Here is a 10,797-nt window from a genome sequence, read left to right as displayed (position 1 = left end):
CACGCACCCCGCGCTCGGGCCCGCCGTGCGCCCCGCCGCGCGCCCCCGCCCCGGCCCGGCCGTGCGCGCCCACCTGCGCCGCCGTGACCTCCGCAGGCGCCGGCCGCCTTAACCGTTTGCGCCCCGCGGGCCCCGCGCTCCCCTGCGGACGCCCAGCGCGCCAGGCGGCCCTCGCGCCGCCCCTCCTCCGGCCGCGCGGAGCCCCTCGCTGATTTTTTTGGATTCTCCGGGGTTTCAAGTATTAAGTGCCTCCCAGACGCTCTTGCTGTCTCGCTGTGAGTTTTTTTTGGGCCGGGGGGGGGGGCGGTGCTGACCACGAGGCGTCGGCTTCCCCGCGCCACTCCGCGGGCAGCAATCACAGAACAAACGACCGTTAGATCCTGAGCAGGTCTCTTCCCGGGCGCTGCTGCTGTCCTTGGGAACAAGGACGGACGCCCCCGCAGCGCAAGGAGGTCATGCGTGCCCCCTGCGGGGAGGCCCGCTGAGCCGTTCCCCTCCCCGGGGCCAGAAAGCTTGCAGCGACCCCGCTTGAACCTGCCGGTGGCGCTTCCAGCACCGGGGGAGAAAGGTCAGGAAAGCGGCGGAGCCCGACCTGGGTCCGTGCTACGACCCGAAGGAAGGACGGAGGACACCTGCGTCCAAACAGGTCCCTGGGCCCCACCTCACTTGGCTGGGAGATGCTCGGCTGGCCATGGGGCTGTGAGCCACGGGCGGACTGGAGGAACTGGGACGTCCAGCTGTCCCACAGTGAACACGATTCTCCACGCATGCAATGACAAGTACATGTGCATATAACCAAAGGGGGGGCCGCTTCTTACAGGAAGGACAGCATAAAGGACTGTCCTGTACCTGTGTGGCCCTTTGCTCCTGCACTAGTCCCCGAGGGCATTTCGCAGTTTAAAACAGCATTAGCAGAGCTTACTATATCCCAGGCACGTTTAGTCCAGTTAATGGCAAAGGCTAGAAGCCATATAAAACTTTTAAGAGATGGAGGCTTAACTCCCTCTTCCTTTGCCTTTGTTCGTCCAGAGGACTTCCATGGCGATCATGGATTGCATGGATTTCCAGCTTTGAGCTCAGCAGTTACATCTGCTTCCAAATGCAAACACACTGAAAGGGCAGCCCGGTCTTCGGTGGCCATAGTCACCACTGAGCTCCCCAGGTCTCTGCCAGAGCTCCCATCTGGTATCGGGTCACACCATCATCACTACAGTCATACGAGGTTTGTCTCCTTGTCCCCGTTGTCCCACACCCAAGCGGAGGAGAGACAGGACGCAACACATCACCAGTTTCTAGACAGCGTCTCTACACGTCTTCCAGCGAACAGAGCAGGTAAGTGTTCCATTAAGGTCTTTGCCCAAAGACGGTATCAACACGAGCGTATTGCCCTAAAGCTAGTTGTCCCCTGAGACTCCTGTTTACTCTCCTTACTGCTGAACTGAAGAAATAGTTTAACATACAGCCATGACAATTCAGATTACATTAAATTAGGTCTGGTGCTTATAATCTGGTAAACAAGAGTGAGATTCAACTTGACTCAATGAAATAATCCTAAAGAAGGCAGCTCTAGGGAGTGGCCTTAGGTGAACAGTAACCGGGCGGCCAATTATTGTCAGAAGGGAGACCAGCTCTAATGGCTCTTAGAAGTCCCCAAGCATTTCAATGCTTTCTGGCTCCTGGTCGCATTCTTTTATTTTGGATGGACATTTGTTTCAAAAAAGTTTATTTAGAAGGGATTCATTCTAGAAAGTAACATTGTTCGAAGCCAAGTGTTTTTTCGGAGTTTAACGAAGCTATTTTAGTATCCAAGATGGGCATTTGGTTAGACTTAGCATTTTTCCAAATTCTGATCACAAAGGCTCAGGTCACGGAGAAGAATCCATCGTTCTGCTGGGTGGGAGCCGATCAGGACCGCTGTGAACCAAGAATTTTGGTCCCGTCTGTGGATGCCTTTCGCGTCACCAGAAGAGTGTGGAGCGGCTCTCAGCACAGGCATGTGTCCTCCGGTTCCCTCCTCTCTCATGAAAGGGTTTAACCTCGCAGCCCATGAGGCCCTGTTAAGACCGCAGAGCCTTGTCCCCGGTCAGCACTGGGGTATACCCACAGTCAGCTGCCCCCAGGTGCCCCCTGAACCACACCTGAGCTCAGCCGAGGGATGCTGACTGCGTTGGTTGGCTCATTGGTACCTGGAGGACGGTCTCTCCCCCAACCAGAAGCCAGGCAGGCAGATGGCGATTGGCCTAGCAGTGTGTTGCCGTCACTGCCTCGGAGGTGCTATGGTTGAAGTGGACCATCGTCTGGATGGAAGCCCACATGAAGGTGAAGGTCACTGGAGCCACCGTGGGTTCGTTACCGACGGCGTTCGTTACCAACGGTGTTCTTTTGTTAGACAGCACCCTATTTATTGGGCATAAGGACGGTCCAATGCTAAACATGAGAGGTGCGAGGCAGGAAAAAATCGTTTAGAAACATACACGCTGAAAATTACGCAAGATTGGAAGACGTCTTACCACTACACTGTTTTATGAGCATCACGTCAACCGGAAACTTACCCCAGTCTGGGTTCCCCAGAAGTAGATCCTGAGGCCGCAGCGGGGACCGAGGAAAGTATCTGGAACGCAAGCCTGGAAAGCACAGATGAAGAAAGGGACAAAGTGAAACAGGGAACGGACACAAGTGAATCAAAGGTGGGGCAGCTGGGACCCAGCTCCCCTGGGGCCTCTGAGAAGCAGAGCGGGGCAGAGGGGGCCCCCCGATCCCCCTGGCCACGGGCAGGCAAGCTAAGCTTCTTCCCTCCACACCCATCTCCCCGGACTGTGGGTCTCCGCTGGGGGGTGGCCTCCAACTCCACAGAGCCTTATGTCGTGAGAGCAGGAAGCACACGGGTCCCACGTGGACCCCTGGCCACAGTGAGCAGTGGTGGTGAGTGACAGTGAGCAGAGCCAACGCTGCTTCTCCAGCTTGGTGCCCAACGCTGCTTCTAGATCCTGGGACACAACACCCTGTAAAAGCCATTGGTCCAACGTGTGTGCTGCGTCTTGGAGGACAGGTCTCTAGCCTGAGGAAGTCACCACTAAGCGGGTTCCTGCAGGCCCCTATCCGGTGAGAAGAACTGATTCTCCCCTCAGACCGGGGGCCATGATGGCACCAGCTCGCCACCAAGCAGCCGGCGTTACCGAGCAGCGGGTTCGAATCTGCTGGCACCGTGGGCAGCCGGGTCAGTGTGGGTGAGAGGGAGTCCCTGCTGTAGACCTCTTGCCTACCTCTGTCCCTGCCACTGTGGCCGCAGGGCTGGCAGGCGAGGCCCGGGCTGCTGCCCTGGTGACAGATGCCGTTGGCGTGCCTGCTCGCTGGGCTCCCCTTCCTCCCTGATGCTCTCTGGAGACCGAGGCAGGAGTCTAGACCTACAGCACCCCTCTGCCTCCTTGTAAGGCCCACCCAGCCCTTCCCCAGGGCCCTCCTCCCCCAGGTGGAGCCCTGCCGCCCCTCCTGTCCACCGTGTGCGCCTGCTCAAGACGACAGGGGCCAGCTCAAAGCTTCACCGGCCCAAGGGCTTCTCCTCCCCTTGTCCTGTCGCCTGCCCTGGAGCTGGACGGGAGCACGGCAACAGTCCATACGGTCTTTTGTGGTTCACACCAAGTTAGCAATGTCATAGGTGCGAGCTGAGCGGCGTCGGGAACCCGGCGGATGGAGGCAGATGACTCGGAGGTCTGGGCCGTTTGTGTCAACAGCTTACTGGTGACCTCCAGACCTGCTCCCGCCTCAGCCCAGCCCACCCTGCCCTGCGGGATGACTGGCAGCCCTGCGGGCTCCCGGGACGCTGTCTTCCAGACCACCCCAGAATGTCTCCTCGGACACTTGCTAGGGGGCTCTAGCTGCCTCAGGGAAGAGCACGCTCTGGTTCTCCCCACGTGGGCCATGCTGCACCTCCACTCCCCGAGACCCTCCACACTGCCCCGCCTGCTCCCTCACTGCCGCCCAGCAGGCGGGGTCATCCCCGTCGGGACTGAGGGCCGGCTCTGAGCGCCAGCGTGCTAGTCCTGAGACAGAGGCCCCATCAGAGCCCAGTCCCCAGCCTTACTTGCCTCTCCCACCTCACCCAGCTACCCGCCCTCCTAGGCTGGGGGAGCTCAGCACAGGCCCACGGCCCCTCTGATGAACAAGCCTTCCTCCAACAGCTGCTGTGGTGTCCCCTCCAGGCCTGCTGACGCTTGCCCAGTTGCTGGTCTAGAGGCCCTGAGTGAAGACAACCCCCATGCTCCACCACAGGGCCTTTGCACACCCCAGGAAGGCTGCACTTCCCTAGCAAAGGAAGGGACCATTTCTCTTGGCTTGGAGAGATCAGGAAATCGGGAGCCCAAATTTCTCAAAACCTCCACTCAAGGCCCCCCTTCCAGGTCCCAGGGACTCTTTCGTCCCAACCCAGCCCTGGACTCAGTCCCAGAGGTCTGCCCAGGTGGGGTCTCCCCAGCTTTGTCGACTGGCCACATGTGAGACAAGGGCTGAGCACTCTCATGGCAGGGGTGGGTGATTTCTCACACTGCGAGGGGGGCTTCCGCGGGTGAGCTCCCTGAACTGTCGCTGTCTTTCTCCTGAGACTCCCCTGCCACACAGCGGACTTCACAGTCCTCACAAATGTCACTGCTCCATATCCTTCAGGCACTGGGCTGGTTCCACACGCTAATGCTGCCCTTGCCCCTGCTCTGCACTCCCATTCAGCACAGATGGGACAGTCGTCATCGTCGTGAGGCTCGGAAGGGTGGAGGGGTTAGCCCCCTTCACGTAGCACGAGCAACAGGGTCTGTGACTGTTCATTCCACGTGCCAACTCGACTGGGCCACAGAGCGCCCAAATAGTTGGTTGAACATTATTCTGGGCGTGTGTGTGAGGATAGTTTTGGCTGAGATTAACATTTGAATCAGTAGACCTAGCAAAGCCTGTGTCCTCCCCCAACGTGCGTGGGCCTCACCTGATCAGTCGCAGGCCCGAACAGACCACAAATACCAACCCTCTCTCCTGAGTAAGGGAAACTCCTGCAGCCTTCTGACTGCAACGTCGACTCCGCCCGAGGCTCCAGGCTGCAGGCCACCTACAGAAGGACTAACCAGCCTCCACAGTCATATGGGCCCGTTGCTTGGGGTCAGTCCCCTTACACGTGTCTTACTGGTTGTGTTTCTCTGGAGAACCCTGTTACGCATCCTGCAGCTGGGCCATCTGGCTGGTGAGCGATGCGAGTGCGGATTCCCCGACTGCGCGTCTGCTTCCCAAGGTCCCTTCTGAAGTCACCTGCCTTGGTGTGGGCTTCGCAAACGCAGACCCTGGGACAGGGCTTCAGTCCTGGAGGCGTATTTGGGGGTTGAGCCCAAGAAGCACAAAGGAGGAAGCAGGGGAGGTGAGGCAGGGAGGGAGACAGTCTGCAACAAAGGGTGCACTCAGGAGTGGGAGCCACAGCAGGAACCCTCTAGGGGCCCAGCAGTAGTCTCCTGGGCTGACCCAACAATACACCATGACCCGGGAGACTTAGAAGCCGCAGAAACTATCTCTGGCAGAAGCCCCACGTTGGAGGGGGGAGGGGAGGGGAGGGGAGGGGAGCAGAGGGGAGGAGGTTGGCCCCTGAGGCTGTAGGAGATCCATTCCAGGCCATGCTCCCAGCTCCCGGGGGTGGTTGACAACCCATAGCGCTCTTTCCATGGCGTACAGGGACATTGCGTGGACCTCTGTGTCTGCCCTTACACGGCCTTCTCTCCCTTTCTGTCAGCTCCCAAATTTCCCTCTTTTTGTAAGAACACCAGTCCCTGGACCAGGGGCCATCTTAACCCGGAATGACGTCACCTTCATTTGATGACATCTGCAATAACCCTATTTCCAAATAAGGTCACACCCACAAAGTGCAAGAAATTAGGACTTAAAATATCTTTCTGGGGGACATGATTCAACCCACAATAGGGACTCGTGGGTAAACCACCAAGACCTGCCTCAGAGACGCCCCAGCAGAGGACAGGCGCCCACTGCCTCCCACAGGCCACGAGAACGAATGTGGAGTCTCAGGTTCTCTCTGTTCGTGGTACTCGAGACCCACTGTGGCTCTGGTGGTGCCATCCTCACCCGTCGGTCAGGAGCTCACCATCCATGTGTTTCCGTCACCATCCATGTGTTTCCGCAGCCATCAGACATGACATCTCACACGGCGTTGCTGTAACCCGATAGTCAGTCCCTCTGGTCCTGTCAGCTGGGTTCCGCACACGGGCGCCCAGAACAGAGCCCCCCCCAGGGTAGGTGCCCAGCAGCACAAGTCAGTGCCCAGCATCCTTCCAAGGAGACCAGCAAGGTCGGTAAGTGCCATCATGAGCTCAGAAGCTTCCCAATGTCTCTGTTTCATGTTTGTTGGGAGACATTTCTGCATGAGTTGCTCACCTTTCTAGGAGCTGGGCAGAGGTGATGACAGCTTTTGCTCTGACTGTCCTTTCTAGAGTGTTTTGGAGCAAACGGTCTCCAAAGACAGAGACATCATCCCTCCCCCACCACAGGCAGAGGCGGAGGGCACATTTGCTTGCTGACCTACAGATTGAAAATAACGTCTCCTGGGGGACAGTTTGGGCCAGGTTACTGGCCATCCATGTAAAGGTTGGGGTTTGCTAAGTTTGGGTTGTGTGGTGGTGTCACGAACCTGCCATGTGCGCAGCCCCCCACCCCCGGGGCCCACCCTTGCATTGCCTTGAGCTTGGAAGCAAAACTGGGGCCCATGCTGCCTGTTCAGCAGTGGTCACACAGTCCCTGGTGTCCAACCACAAACTCTCTTAGCTTCCGAGCAGGCTAAACTCCCAGACCCACGATGGTCCTTCATAACAGCAGTCCTCACTTCCCGGGATGAATGATCGATGACTTTCTTCTTTCTGAACATCACTTTCAGGGGTTCCCTTAGTTTTAGTAAGAAGAGCTCCTTCTTCATTGCCTCCAAGGAGACTTGTAATCTCCCTTTTGATTTCCTCTCCAATCAAATATTTATCTAAGAATATGTTTCTTAATTACCAAGTAATCGAGACTTTGTTGGCCATTGAATGTGATTAGAAATCTCTGTTTCCTAAAGTTGGCTAAAGACTGTTGACTGATCCATGATCGTACATGTGAAAAAATACACACGCTCTGCTCAAGAGGTCATATACTTGTACTTACTGTGTGCGGGTTTTGTGCTTTTTTAAAAGAACTTGTTTTTCCAAAATCATTTTAGAAGCACAGTGGGTTTCATAACTCGTATGGGGAGCTCCCATGCAGACCTCGGCCAGCTCCCTCCGGGGACAGGGCCCCAGAGCGTGTCTCCGTGTGGCATGGCTGGGGTGCTGTTCAGCAAACCACGGACACCACTCGGGGCTTAGCAACACTTCCATATACTTCCGCACGTTCCGTCACACGCGTGTGCTCTGCGTCAGCTAGACACGCCCGAGGCTCTGAGACGCAGGTGGTAAGTGGAGTTTCCCAAAAATGTAAATCCTTGTAACATGTTATTGATGACGTTCAATGGACAGGTTAGTTGAAAACTTTTATCTTTGTCACAAGTGAAGCCTTAAGTTAATTCATACGGTTCCTCTTTCTCTGATGACTTCTTTTATCCTGAATTTCAGCTAGTCTGGTTGGAAAACACCCATTTCCACTCCAGTTTTCCTCTTCCTCGTGCCCGGATCCTCATTTCCAACCTCACATCATCACCTGGAGTTACAACATGTAAAGAACATAAACTGGCCTTCCTTTCTAGAGTTCTTTGCCTGTGTCTGGTTGGTTGGGTGGGTTTTTTTGTTTGTGTTTTGTTGGGGTTTTTTTTTAAGATTTTATTTATTTGAGAGACAGAGAGACAGAGAGAGAGCACAAGCAGGGGGAGCAGCAGAGGGACAGGGAGAAGCAGGCTCCCCGCTGAGCAGGGAGCCCGACACAGGGCTTGATCCCAGGACCCCGGGATCATGACCTGAGCCGAAGGCAGAGGTTTTAACCCACTGAGCCACCCAGGCGCCCGCGCCCGGTTGGTTGGTTTTTTAGAAACATACTTTATGGGGTGCCCGGGTGGCTCAGTGGGTTAAAGCCTCTGCCTTCGGCTCAGGTCATGATCCCAGGGTCCTGGGATCAAGCCCCGAACTGGGCTCTCTGCTCAGTGGGGAGCCTGCTTCCCTCTCTCTCTCTGCCTGCCTCTCTGCCTACTTGTGATCTCTGTCTGTCAAATAAATAAATAAATAAAATCTTAAAAAAAAGAAAACAAAAAAATATTAAAAAACCTACTTTACTTAAAAAGTAGTCATTTTGCTTTAAGTAAAATTTACTCATTTTACATTGATGTTTTCTATTTTTCTTCTCTGTGGTTTTAAATTGCTCTGGTTTGCAGGAAAAAAAGATTTGTTCAAATCACTCTCTGTTCCATTTTTTATCTCTTTTTAAAATTTAAAAATTGAATCATAATCTTCCATTTAACAAATGGTTATCCTTCCTTCCTTAGCTGGTGGTCAGACACAGATTTCCACATTGAAAAGTCAGAGTCCACGACACCATGGGCTCTCCGTTCCTCCTGCTGGCCATCTGCACTCTAAGGGCGGCTTCTGGAATGTTCTCGTCTCTCCTCATCAACCCTCAGGCCACCCCTGCCCGAGGCCCCTTTATCACCCCAAACTCCTACGCTCTGAAATCAGTTAAGTTTTAAACCGTTATTAGCATTTTATTTGTAGAATAGACTTCTCCTGCGAGTTTTAGCACTGATAGTTATACTCAGCCTTGGCTTGGTGTGTTCTTGGTGTCGGGTCTCTGGTCTGTAGCTCTGGGGGAGCCGTGTTTGTAAACACGTGTTCACCACCCCGACTGGTGCAGGCGTGTTGGCGGGGCAGACTTCCAGGGCTGCAGTCCTCTGGGCTCAGTGACCCGCGCTCCCAGCCTTAGGTGCAGGTGGAGGTCCTGGACGACTTTGGCGCTGGTGTTCTTTGTAGATAACCTGTTCTTTCAGTCGAGAAACCTGTAGGATCTTCTCCTTAGTGTGAGAGATCACCACCTGCATCAGGATATGATCAGGACACGTTTGTGTGTGCACACATGTGCACACACATGTGCCCTGTGTGTGCAAGTGTGACCGTGTTTCTGCACGTGTGTGCAGTGTGTGACCATGTACATATGTATGAACATGTGTGCAAGCATGCGTCTGTGACCCTGTGTGTGCGCGTGGGTGCGCAAATGCGCTGTGTGTGTGTGCACGTGCCCGCTGGCTGTGTGTGCGTGCTTGTGTGTGCACGTGCACGTGCGTGTGCCTGCACACAACTTTATCATCATCTTTGCCTGGGACTCCATGAGCCTCCTCCGACTCCGGGCTCCTGTCTCTCTTCAGTGGAGGGAGTCTTCGAAGTCTTGGGTTTAATTCTTGTCCGTCTCTTCTTACCGTCCTGGAGCCCCTGTTCGTCTCCTGTGGATTCTTCCAGCTGCTTCCTTCCCGTCGTGAGTTCTCCGTACTCCGACCCTGCGCTCTGCCGCAGGTCTCCCCGCCTCTGCTCGGGGCCAGTGCGGCCGTCACCACTTTCTTTCCACTGCAGGATGTCTTCTCTCCTGTCGCAATTTAAACGTGAGTGTGTTTTTGTTTTGTGTTTATTATGTTAGGGAGGAAAGTGCACTTCGAGAGGAAAAATACCCTCTTTGACAGTAAGTGGCGTTGCGGTGGTGACAATGGCCGTTCCACTATTTACGGCTCTGGGAGAGGTGAATGGGGACCCAGAAAGACCCGGGCCTCGGCACCCTCCTGTCTCCCATCCCAGCGGCTCAGACCCTTCGCCCCACAGCCCCTTCCTTCCAGAACACGCGAGCTCAGCCTGCCCATCGCAGCGTAGTCCTGCCCCATCCTCCGACGGCTTCCTGCTGCCTGCCTTCCCTGTCTGTTCCGTCCTCTCCACAGCCCCCCTCTGCTGACAAATTCTCAGCCCCCCCCCCGCCTACCCCTGCTCACCCCCAGCCCCAGCCCCCACAGTCTGTCTTCTCCTGGGGTCCCCATCTGCTGGGTCCTCACCCCTGCACACAGCCCTCTGGAAACACACCTCCGAACCAGGAGGCAAGCATGCTTGCCGCGGAGCACGGCGACGAGCACGGCGACAGCTGCTGGCCCCGCCTGCCCCCCTGGCCTCACCAGGGCTGCTGGGCAAGGACCCCTGCACCCTTCTGACTTCCAGCGCGGGCCTGACCCTGAGGCTCTGCACAGGCTTTCACACCGGCCTCACCAGCGTGGGGTTAAGAAGCTCTTTGAGAACCCGGAGAAGCTGAGCGAGCTCTCCCGGGAGGCCGGGGGTTCAGAGGGCTCTCGGACTCCCCGGAGCGCGTCCCCGGCGACGGCTGAGTGAGACCTGCCGGCTCAAGGGCAAGTGTGAGCAGAAGACAGCACCCGACATGTCAGGCGGCCAAGCAGAGCGGCTATAAAAAAAGCAATCAGCGTTTGAAGAGTAAACTGTTTCAGTGATTTCGGGTTGTGGAAGCCATAATAAGGCACAATAGGGATTCTGGGAAACAAAATGTTTTACAAATCTGTGTTTGGGGCGCCTGGGGGCTCAGTCGGTGAGGTGTCTGCCTTCAGCTCAGGTCATGGTCTCAGGGTCCTGGGCTCGAGTCCCGCATCAGACTCTCCTGCTCGGTGGGGAGCCTGCTTCTCCCTCTCTCTCTGCCCCTCCCCCGCTCGTGCTCTCTCACTCTCTGTCAAATAAATAAATAAAATCTTTTAAAAAAAAATGCACACTGTATTTTTTTACCTATACTCTCTGCAAAACTTAAAAATTTTTTCTGTTGGAGAAGTAC

Source organism: Enhydra lutris, unplaced genomic scaffold (genome assembly GCF_002288905.1).
Source record: "Enhydra lutris kenyoni isolate GAN:26980312 unplaced genomic scaffold, ASM228890v2 scaffoldscaffold15, whole genome shotgun sequence".
Taxonomy (NCBI): Eukaryota; Metazoa; Chordata; class Mammalia; order Carnivora; family Mustelidae; genus Enhydra; species Enhydra lutris.
This window is presented reverse-complemented; position numbering follows the sequence as displayed.